A 12,188-nucleotide genomic window follows, 5' to 3' on the forward strand; every position below is an offset into this window, starting at 1 on the left:
CAAACAGTAGATATCAGTTAAAAAACATAAAATAAACAACACATTCGAACAAAACACAAGCAAAAACAAAACAAAACAAGAAAACTCAATAAAACAAAACAAAACAACAAAACATATTAGTACAAAACACAACAATTTAGAACAAAACACAACAACAACAAAAGAAAACAAAACACAACAAAAGCAGAACTCATACAAAACCACAAACAGTAGATATCAGTTAAAAAAACATAAAATAAACAACACATTCGAACAAAACACGACAAAACACAAGCAAAAAACAAAACAAAACAAAAAAACATATTAGAACAAAACAAAACACAAGAATTTAGAACAAAACACAACAAAAACACAACAAAAACACAAGCGAACAAAACAAACCAACGCACCACATAAATCAATAAAAAACAACAGAGCAAACAAACATTACAACAAAACAAAACAGAACAAAAGCAAACAAAAAGAAATATAGTAATAGAGGACTCAAACAGATAAAGTACAAAACAAAGCAACACACAAGAAACTTAATAGAACAAATAAAAACAACAAAACGCAAGCAATCGGAAGAAAACGGGGCAAAACTCAATAAAACAAATCACAACACATTAGAACAAAACAAAAACCAACAAACGCAAGCAAAAGAGTTATCCTTAGCAACTGGCTGAGCTGTTTAGAGCTGCATCCCAAATAACATGCTACACACTTACACAATACACTTACACTATGTTTTCTAACGTCCAGTGTGGATGTGAATGAAGATTCGTGTTGTATCTTAAACGGTTTTACTAACGGGAAGTAAGAAGTAACGTTTTCTCAGTGGAGTTCGAATGATGTCAAATGCATGTAATGAGATGCGATTAGTAGCTTCAGTATTTAGAATACACTTTTTTTTAAATGGAAAAGAAACCGGGGGGCACGGTGGCTTAGTGGTTAGCACGTTCGCCTCACACCTCCAGGTTTGGGGGTTCGATTCCCGCCTCCACCTTGTGTGTGTGGAGTTTGCATGTTCTCCCCGTGCCTCGGGGGTTTCCTCCGGGTACTCCAGTTTCCTCCCCCGGTCCAAAGACATGCATGGTAGGTTGATTGGCATCTCTGGAAAATTGTTTGTAGTGTGTGATTGTGTGAGTGAATGAGAGTGTGTGTGTGTCCTGTGATGGGTTGGCACTCCGTCCAGGGTGTATCCTGCCTTGATGCCCGATGACGCCTGAGATCAGGCTCCCCGTGACCCGAGGTAGTTCGGATAAGCGGTAGAAAATGAGAGAGAGAGAGAGAGAGATGGAAAAGAAACCTTCTCGTCCATCAGTGTGTTATCAGCCATCTTGAAATGTGCGTAAACAAAGCTACGATGGGTAAGTGCGTCATCCGGGTACTTGAAGTTCTTTTTCTTGCAGTAGAATAGTGCACATGCATGCAATTTGGGACGCACCAATAGATTCATTTTCATTATATTCTGGAAACAGAACAAATTAAAATGTTGTAAGTAGGGATAGTCTTCCACACACAGTCGGCTAATCCTTTTTCAGTGAAAACACCAAATCTGAGAAGCGCTCTAAATGAATTTATGGTCTAAACAATTTTACTCCCATCAGAGCTGATGAGTTTTTCTCGTGTTTACTCAAACACCACGCTGTTATTACGCCACATCTGCCTGATGAAGCTTCATCTGCTCAGCTAATTCCCTCCTTCGCTGTGATCCCAGGAGCTTCATTTCAGTACCTTGTGTGTGTGTGTGTGTGTGTGTGTGTGTGTGTGTGTGTGTGTGGTACTGATGTGCTACTGATGTGCTATTGATTCATCAGGAGGAAATAATGAGACCATCACCTGCTCACGTTCCTGATCTGTAGATTGTTAGCGATATTTCCATGAATAAAGCGCTTCGTTTCTCCTCCTGTGTGACCCAGACGAGCTGTGAAGGGTAATTAAACACACTTTTAATAGAGGACACAGATGAAGGTGAAGGCTATTAAAGGCGGCCATTTTGAGTCTATAAATCATGTCATACGTGTTAACCTTAGGCTTCTGTTTCAGCTAGCAGTGTGCTGATGGTGCAGCTTCTGCATCACGATACGACTCCAAACTAAATGCTCTTATAATGTGAATGTGTTCATTATGAGTGAACAAGTGCAGGCGAGAGAGACGGCGACATTCAGCACTGTCGCTGGAATAAAGCACGGTTACTGTTACACCTCCAAAACTGATCATTTTACAGTTACCATGTGTTTTATTCCTCTGATGTTTCAGTAACTTCACAAAGATTACGAGTGTTTATAAGGATTTATCTGTGATTCTTTCACACATGATTTGTTTACTTGCACATGATAAGCATAATGATTCATTTGATTTCTTGTATTCATGTTTCATTTCAATGTGATTCTTTTACACATGACTCATTGCATATGTGATTTTTTTTATAGACAATTCATTTATTTGCAAAAGTGACTCTTTGACACGTGATTCTTTTTCCATGATAACATTTATTGCATATGTGATTCCTTTGCGCGTCATTCTTTTGCACATTATTTATTTATTTGCATATGTGACTCTTTGACACGTAATTCTTTTACACATGATTCATTTATTTGCATATATGATTCCTTTATACATGTGTCTCTTTTACACGTGATTTATTTATTTGCATATGTGATTCCTTTATACATGTGATTCTTTTACACATGATTCATTTATTTGCATATGTGATTCATTTATACATATGATTCTTTTACACCTGATTTATTTGCATATGTGATTCCTTTATACATGTGATTCTTTTACACATGATTCATTTATTTGCATATGTGATTAATTTATACATATGATTCTTTTACACGTGATTCATTTATTTGCATATGTGATTCCTTTATACATTTGATTCTTTTACACATGATTCATTTATTTGCTTGTGATTCATTTATACATGTGATTCTTTTACACGTGATTCATTTATTTGCACGTGATTCCTTTATACATGTGATTCTTTTACACATGATTCATTTATTTGCATATGTGATTCTTTTGCACATGATTCTTTTGCACATGATTCATTCATTTGCATATGTAATTCTTTTGCACATGTGATTCTTTTGCACATGATTCATTCATTTGCATATGTAATTCTTTTGCACATGTGATTCTTTTGCACATGATTCATTTATTCGCATATGTAATTCTTTTGCACATGTGATTCTTTTGCACGTGATGCATTTATTTGCACACGTGATTCATTTCTATATGATTATATCATTTACACATGAGTACAGCTCTCATAGTCATCACATATGTTTACTAGGAGGAGTTTAAATGAAGAATCCTGCACTTGTGATTTCACCAATTTAAGCAATTTTATAGTAAATATCATGACTACTGAGAAATGATTTGATCCCATGCTAGTTCTGAACACACAGTATATTTATTGTTGTTTACAACCAGAGCAGTTCATAGTCCCTTATAATCCCTTCTGTATGAATGATTTAAAATCTACTCCACTCTAATACCTACTACATGTCATAGTGTGATGTCACGTCTCTGTAAACATCACTGTCATTTTCTCTACCCTGTCACACTTTTTCTGTTTTCTCAAGTCCTGTTTTAGAGAGAGAGAGAGAGAGAGAGAGAGAGAGAGAGAGAGAGAAGTGAGTTTCTAAGTTGCTGTGGTAAATGATGAAGCGTGTCCGCCTACACGGCCCTGTCACAGAGACGATGATCAGTGTTAACGCTTCTGTGGGTGGAACCATCCGTCCATCTGCTCTCAACTGTCCTGTAAGACCACCACAGCAGTTTCTCCACTGATGACTCACTCTCTCTCTCTCACTCTCTCTCTTTCACTACATCTATCTATCTATCTATCTATCTATCTATCTATCTATCTATCTATCTATCTATCTATGTCTGTCTGTCTAACTCTCTATCTATCTATTTGTACACATGCCACATGCAGCAGGAAGAAATAAAGACTTTCCCGTGAGACAAGAGCCAAGTTTCAGCAGAACCACACAGAGAATGTGTGAGTGTATAACACAGACACAATGGTGTGTGTGTGTGTGTGTATGGTGTATGTGTGTCTGTTTCCATTTGTACAACCTACTGAAGTGAACAGAACCAGATCATTATGTGTTCTGAAATCAGACACCGTGTTTATTACACCAATGATTTCTGCTTTTGTTCTTGAGTCTCTGTGAAGCAAAAGATTAATTAATTAATTAATTTATTTATTTTTTCATAAGTTGCATTTGTTCTTGATTTTAATGCATGCTTTATTTTTGCACTGTGAATCTTTTATCAGCTCATCATCATCATCACCATCATCATCATCAGCAGCAGCAACAGCAGCAGCAGCAGCAGCAACAGTTGTTAGAAGTCTTGCCTCCATTAAGCAGTGAATCAGGACGAGGTCGTGCGTGCCGTAGCCTCGGTTTTAATGCTTTAAGCACAACCAGAGAGAATTTTCCAAGAAGTCAGATTTATTAGTCAAAAGGAGTCCGATTCAGAGCCTTAAAACACAATGAAGACATCAGATGAGCTCATGTCTCTGTCTGGGATTGATACTGACACAGTGTGGTATTTGTTGAGGAGGATGACAGCACACAGGTGCAGCAGGTATCACTGAGAGAAATCTCAACTAAATGTCAGACGCTAAACGCCTTCATATCAGATCCACGGCTTAAAGACTAAAATAGCTATTTTTCCGTCGTTGTCTCACAGCCTGTGAGTTTCTATTAGCTACATTTTTTTCTCGCCATAACGTGACGCAACATTTTTGCTAGAGTTTCATTCTTACGCAATTTTACGTTATTTATATCTGTGCTTGTGCGCGTATGAGACGAGGACTTGAGGCTGTATATCCAACCTGGGAGAGTGAATCAGGGATGGATTTCTTCCTGAAATAAAGACAGAAAAGGAAAGAAATGAATAGAGATTACTCAGAAGACCCAGAGTGTGACTGAGGGAGTCCACTTGATATCATTAATGTTCTCATTGATTAAATGGATTTCTGAGCAGGTTTATATTACAGTGTACTGTTAAAGGAGTCGATCGATGATGGTGGAGCAGGATGGGGCAGACTTACTGTTAACATTCACTCACTCGTTTTCTACCGCTTATCCGAACTACCTCGGGTCACGGGGAGCCTGTGCCTATCTCAGGCGTCATCGGGCATCAAGGCAGGATACACCCTGGACGGAGTGCCAACCCATCGCAGGGCACACACACACTCTCATTCACTCACACAATCACACACTACGGACAATTTTCCAGGGATGCCAATCAACCTACCATGCATGTCTTTGGACCGGGGGAGGAAACCGGAGTACCCGGAGGAAACCCACGAGGCACGGGGAGAACATGCAAACTCCACACACACAAGGTGGAGGCGGGAATCGAACCCCCAACTCTGGAGGTGTGAGGCGAACAGCTAACCACTAAGCCACCGTGTCCCCCTACTGTTAACACTTTAATGTGAATTCTTTTCCATTAACAGCATAAAAACAGCTTAATTGCACAGACAATTGATATTGGATCAATTCAATTCAATTCAAGTTTATTTGTATAGCGCTTTTTACAACTGACATTGTCTCAAAGCAGCTTTACAGAACATAAACATAGAACAAAAGGTTATTATAAAGAATAATATAAAGATTAATAGAATACAAAACTCAAGATTAATATCAGATATATTTAAATGTGTATGTATTTATCCCCAGTGAGCAAGTCTCAGGTGACTCAGGTGACTGTGGGGAGGAAAAACTCCCTTAGATGGTAAAGGAAGAAACCTTGAGAGGAACCAGACTCAAAGGGGAACCTCATCCTCATATGGGTGACACTGAGGGTGTGATTATAAATATACAGTCTGATAAATGTTGTATAGATGTAAAAGATCACATGGAGTTCACATCTCCTCTTTAGTATTACAGAGTCTAACTGGAGCTGGTAGATCTCTAGATGCCTCAGGATTCTCACAGAGTCGGCCTCGTCTCAGTGGAGGTCCAAAATCTTCATGGCACGAAAGACGATCGGAGCTGGTACAATTTCTGGATGCCTTCGGGATGGGTAGAAAGAGAGAAGCAGTGGAAAGGGATTAACGTAGCTGCTGTTCATAATATTAGCAAGTACTAGATGATAATGTGCAACTGGTCTTATGTAATAGAGCACAATATTATGGGATGTATTATGCATATGTCTGACAAAAGAGATGAGTTTTTAATCTACATTTAAACTGGGAAAGTGTCTGAGCCCCGAACACTATCAGGAAGACTATTCCAAAGTTTGGGAGCTAAATACAAAAACACTCTACCGCCTTTAATGGACTTAGATATTCTGTGATCTACCAGAAGTCCTGAGTTTTGTGATGTCAGAGAGCGTGAAGGATTGTAACATGTTAGAAGACTAGTTAGATACATGGGAGCTAAACCATTAAGAGCCTTGTAAGTAAGTCCTGAAGCTTATTATCTCAGCTACACGTGAGATATTTCCCTGTGTGATTATAAACTCTGAGTAAACATTATCCTGTGTTTATGTAGTTTAGAGGTTTCACACTGCTCCTACTGTCCCTGGTGTTAACACTGAATCCTGACTCTTCATCATCTCACCTTGTGTCACACTGTACATTCCTAAACCCTGCTGCAACCGTCTTCTAATTTGCATATTTCACGTATCGACGATCCTGATTGGATAAATCTGGCACGTTTCCGCTTTAAATAACGTCTCGTCTCACGCGTTCACATCAGTGAGGAAAAAAGTTCAGGTCTGTGTTTCTGCACTCGAGCAGCTTCTGTTATCTTTCACAGCTTTATCATCTTTTTTGCTCTTTTTAAGTTTGTCGTTTAGTCGATCAGACGTTCGTTCTTTGATCTCCAACTTCCGCTAATTTTTCAGTGTGACGTGCGACGTATTTCCTCCTCTCTACAGCGTGTACTCCTGTGATATTCAGTGTTTTGTCATCCGACTCTATCTACAGAGCCGATTTGACCTTTTTAAGTTTTTCTACATCCTGATTTTCACCTGATGTGAGGTTTTTACTCGCTGCTCAGTTCTGATCGGATGTCTGATGCTAAGCGACCAGCCGTAACATGCTAACAGTGCGTCTTTTCACACTGTACACATTCAGCACCGTGATGTGGAGTCAACACTGTGAAGAGCAGAGTTTCATAACTCTGGAGATCTAACCATGATTCTACATTACACGTGTAGAGAAAAGTTCCTGTAATGGGGTCTAGAACAACAATACTCCGGGATTAAGATCAGCATTAAAAGCCTTGATATGTAACACCAAAAACAAGGCTGAAAGAGAAAAGCAACATCATTTTACAGTGTTGAGTTCAGCCAACACTTTTGCTTCAAGTTTTAGATCTTTTTTTCATTTCCCACAAACTATGTTCTATTCTCCAGGCATTGAAACACTGAGGATTCATTCTCACTAGTTTTGTCTTTTTAAGCACAGCTTATGGTGAGAGTGAGTCATAGAGTGAGTTGGAACGGTGAAAACACAAAAAAGTGTGGTACAAGTGATGCCAAGGGCTCAGACGTTTGTGAGTCGGAGTGGGTTTGTGTTACAGAAATAACACAAAAGTCAGGATTTCAGTGTGAATCTCAACGTGTGTTTAATGACTTCTGCATTTAGGGGGACAGTTCCCCAGTTCTTACTCCTAGTCTTCGTTGTATTGCTGTGCTGCTGTTTTCCTACAGCTCCCTGAGACCTCATGAAGAAATACCTTTAAAAGGAACCAGACTCAATGCCTCTGAGTCATGTCTTTTTTTCACCTCCTTCTCCACCACAACAAGCTCTCTAAGAATGATGAGTGATGCCCTTGAGTTCTTAAAGTCAAGGTTCTTTTCAGAGAACACTGGAAAACCTGGGACCTGTTAGCCAGCGCTGTCGAAATCACAGTCCAACCTCACTGCTTTGTGTCACATAAATAAATAAATAAATAAATCTCAGCCCTGTGATCAACCCTTTTTCAGCATTCAGTTCTCTATATCACTGAAACACGCATAACAACCTGGATCGTGGTCACGGTCGGAATCGAAACTACGCACCGCGTGAATAATACGTAGTTTTAAATAGCGTCGCATTAGCCGCTCTGTCTCCATTAGTCTGTAACGCGACGTGACACCTCGTTCCTTTCCGTATTTTATGTTCTTATGCAATATTAAGACGTCTTAAATTTATACGTGTGCGAGAAAGACAGTGATATAAGAGCACAAGGTTCTTCTGCTGAGGAGAGCAGGGCCAGTGGAAAATTTATTCCTGAGCCACAGAGTGGAAATGAAACAAATCAATACAAATTACCCTGGAGGCCTGGCAAGCAGGAGTGTACCTCAGCTGAACAATCAGCGGAGACGAGAGAAAGGCTTCTTCTAACACATCTTTCAGCATTCTTCTATTGTGAAGCCATCTGTCCGCTTTTATTTTATGCGCTTTGCCGAACAAGTCCTAATAGGTGCGGCCTCAGATCGTCGGAACGGGGCCAGCTGAATCAGAAGCTCAGCCGGGACGACGTTACAGTGTCGGACTACGAACGGTGGAGCTTTTTGTTATAGTTGTTAGTTGCGTAACAAAATTCATAATAATAATAATAATAATAATAATAATAATAATAATAATAAGTAATAAGAAGTTCCTCAGGGTTCTATATAAACCTCTGGAGTTCATTCATTCATTCATTTTCTACCGCTTATCCGAACTACCTCGGGTCACGGGGAGCCTGTCCCTATCTCAGGCGTCATCGGGCATCAAGGCAGGATACACCCTGGACGGAGTGCCAAGCCATCGCAGGGCACACACACACACTCTCATTCACTCACACAATCACACACTACAGACAATTTTCCAGAGATGCCAATCAACCTACCGTGCATGTCTTTGGACCGGGGGAGGAAACCGGAGTACCCGGAGGAAACCCCCGAGGCACGGGGAGAACATGCAAACTCCACACACACAAGGCGAAGGCGGGAATCGAACCCCCAACCCTGGAGGTGTGAGGCAAACGTGCTAACCACTAAGACACCGTGCCCCCCCTCTGGAGTTCAGTACTTCTGTAATTCTACACCAAAATGAAATTCTATGTAAGACATTAATTTCAAATGATTGAAACAACAAGTAAGTGATGTGACGTGACATACGGCTAAGTAACGGTGACCCATACTCAGAATTCGTTCTCTGCATTTAACCCATCCAAAGTGCACACACACAGCAGTGAACACATACACACCGTGAACACACACCCCTAGCAATGAACAGCCATTTATGCTGCGGCGCCCTTTGAGCAGTTGTTGGGGTTCGGTGCCTTGCTCAAGGGCACCTCAGTCGTGGTATTGCCGGCCCGAGACTCGAACCCACAACCTTAGGGTTAGGAGTCAAACTCTCTAACCATCAGGCCACGACTTCCCCAGGTGAAATGGGTGCTATTACATTTGGCACATTATCTTTGTGAGAATGACAATGGGCAAAGACAGAACCCAACACAGAGGTTCATCGATACACAAGCTGCATCTCAATCAGCTCTTTAGCTGTCAGCCATTTAAAGTTCTGTCTCAATCCCCATCATGAAGTCCTGTTCACAATGAACTGCAAAAACCAGAGCATCACAGTTGACTTACTAGAAAAATGGACAGCATAATTTCTGAAAAAGAAAAAAAAAAAAAAAAAAAAAAAAGCTCTTACTGGAAATTCATCACTGCCCAATGTGGAGTAAGTCATGATCCTTATCGTCACCTCAGCTAGTGTACACTGTGCACTGGTTTACTACCTTGGGAACTTGAGAGCAGATTGGGGAGCGACCAAAGGGTTAAAAAAATCAATAGGTTACAGGTGTTCTACAGTGAGTGAGCTGGGGTTGTGAGTGGGTGTGGCTAATCTTGAGAAGTTCCTGGAGTTCTCTTAGATATTTCCTCCTGCAAAATGAATCCAGAATCAAGCTCAACACATCCCAACAGTATCTTCGGCTCAGATCCACGGAGCATGTTAGGATGTTAAAACGTTTAATTGCATCATGCAGCACACCCGTCTGGACCTTTAATGCATTTAATTAGCAATTCAGGGCCAATCTGTGTGGAGTAAATCACATAAGCCCTGCGTTCTTAGAGGATGTTGTTGTCTTTTTATTAGCCGGTTGCTAATCCTATAAGCTGTAGGTTTTCCTTTCTTTATGAGCTTTGATATTGTTCCTGATCTGAGAAGCTGGCAAGAGCAAATTCTAAATCCTTACAGGGTCTTTGCTTAAATACTGAACGATTTTTCACTTTGTAGCAGACATAACTGAGACTATATGGCACAATTCCACAAAGAGTCTCATATTTAAATCAGATGAAAAGATTAAAAAGAAGCCGAAAGGCAACAACAAAAAGATGCCACAAAAAAAGTTGGGTGATTGCGGAAGGTCCTCGAAACCTCGGAATTAGTTTTACTTCAACCAGATATGATAGTAGTTAAATACTAGTTAAGTAGTGTTTATTCACACATCATTCTTATTGTGAAGCATGGTGGTGGCAGCACCAAGTTACCTCTTAGCCTCAATATATCGTCGCTGTCGGGCGGAAACCTCGTATGTCCAAATTTGGTCAATTTCATATTTTTTCACATATCGATGCTATTGGTCAGTCCCCACGTGGGTCTGTTATTTTTACAAGTTATTAAGCAATCTAAAGTCTTGAAAATAGCTTGAGCTCAAATCTCATAACTCCATTGGACACTTCAACTGTCCACCTCTTCCTCACTCCGCGGGAGAGCTTCACGTCATATTTCTCCTCAAGAAGAGTCGCAACGAATCAACACGTCTTCTGAGGTAAATGTCTTCAAAACACTGGGCTCAAAGAAAAAAAAAATCGACCCCCGCTAGTTCTGGTGCTCGTCTGAGGACAGGAATTTAGCGCAAGACAATCCACTGCAACGCGGACTAAACCCTGTGTACTGTAGATAAGGTACGCGTTTTTTTAATTTCCTGAATAATAACGGTTTTGGAGATACGAGGATTCCGTCTGACAGCGACGATATGCTTTCTCTAACGAAGCTGTGACATATTCTTTCCACCCATCTTCTCTATCAGGTGTCCTTGTCTTTCAAATTCCAGGTAAATCCAGATGCTTTTTTGTCCAGGGAGGTTGGCTACAGTCCCATGGATCTTAAATTTCTGAATAATATGTGCAACTGTAGTCACAGGAACATCTAGCTGCTTGGAGATGGTCTTATAGCCTTTACCTTTATCATGCTTGTCTATAATTTTCTTTCTAATGTCCTGAGACAACTCTTTTCATCGCTTCCTCTGGTCCATGTTGAGTGTGATACACACCATGTCCCCAGACAACACAGTGACTACCTGGAGCCCTATATATAGGCCCACTGACTGATTACAAGATTGTAGACACCTGTGATGCTAATTAGTGGACACACCTTGAATTAACACGTCCCTTGGGTCACATTATTTTCAGTCTTTTCTAGGGGTACCATCACTTTTGTCTAGGCCTGTTCTATGAGTTTATTTTTTTAAATAATTCCGTTGAAGCATGGTGGAAAAGCAATGTCTGACTTTCACTGGTTAACATTCATAGAATTTTTATTTATTATTACTTTTGTCAGATTAAAGTTTTTTTCTGTGACCATTGTGAGTTTTTCTTTCATTGACCGAAGGGTACCAACAATTTTGTCCACGTGTTTATGCTCTCTAAGAAATTCTGGGTCCTTATAAGATGTATTATTGAAATCATTTGGCAAAAAGGAAAAAATCCCATGAGATGATATGAGGAAAAACCCTTGAGAGGAACCGGACTCAGAAGGGAACCTCATCCTCATTTGGGTGACACTGGACAGGGAATAATGTCAATGTAAATAATGTCTTTTCTACAACAGTTTACAGTCGAGTGGAATTAAGAGCTCCTGAGGAACTAACAGGTCAGCGTGATTTCTGAGTTCATTACAGACTTAACACTAAGTCTTTCCTGCCGAAGTCTTCAAATGTTCTCTGACGATTTGAAGACAAGGCGTCAGCTCCACGAGTCTAACGGCCATCAGTGCACATGCACACCAGCCACTTTAGTCCCATAACTCTGAACGTGTCTGAAAAGTGCAGAAACAGACACGAGATTCAGAATCTCTCTGTGTTGTGGGATTTAAAATGAAGTGCAAATTTGCCATCACTAATGCAAACAGTGACAACTGGAATAAAAATGCCTTGTTATCAGGCCGAGGAGAAAGGACGCTC

Source organism: Tachysurus vachellii, chromosome 14, assembly GCF_030014155.1.
Source record: "Tachysurus vachellii isolate PV-2020 chromosome 14, HZAU_Pvac_v1, whole genome shotgun sequence".
Lineage (NCBI taxonomy): Eukaryota > Metazoa > Chordata > Actinopteri > Siluriformes > Bagridae > Tachysurus > Tachysurus vachellii.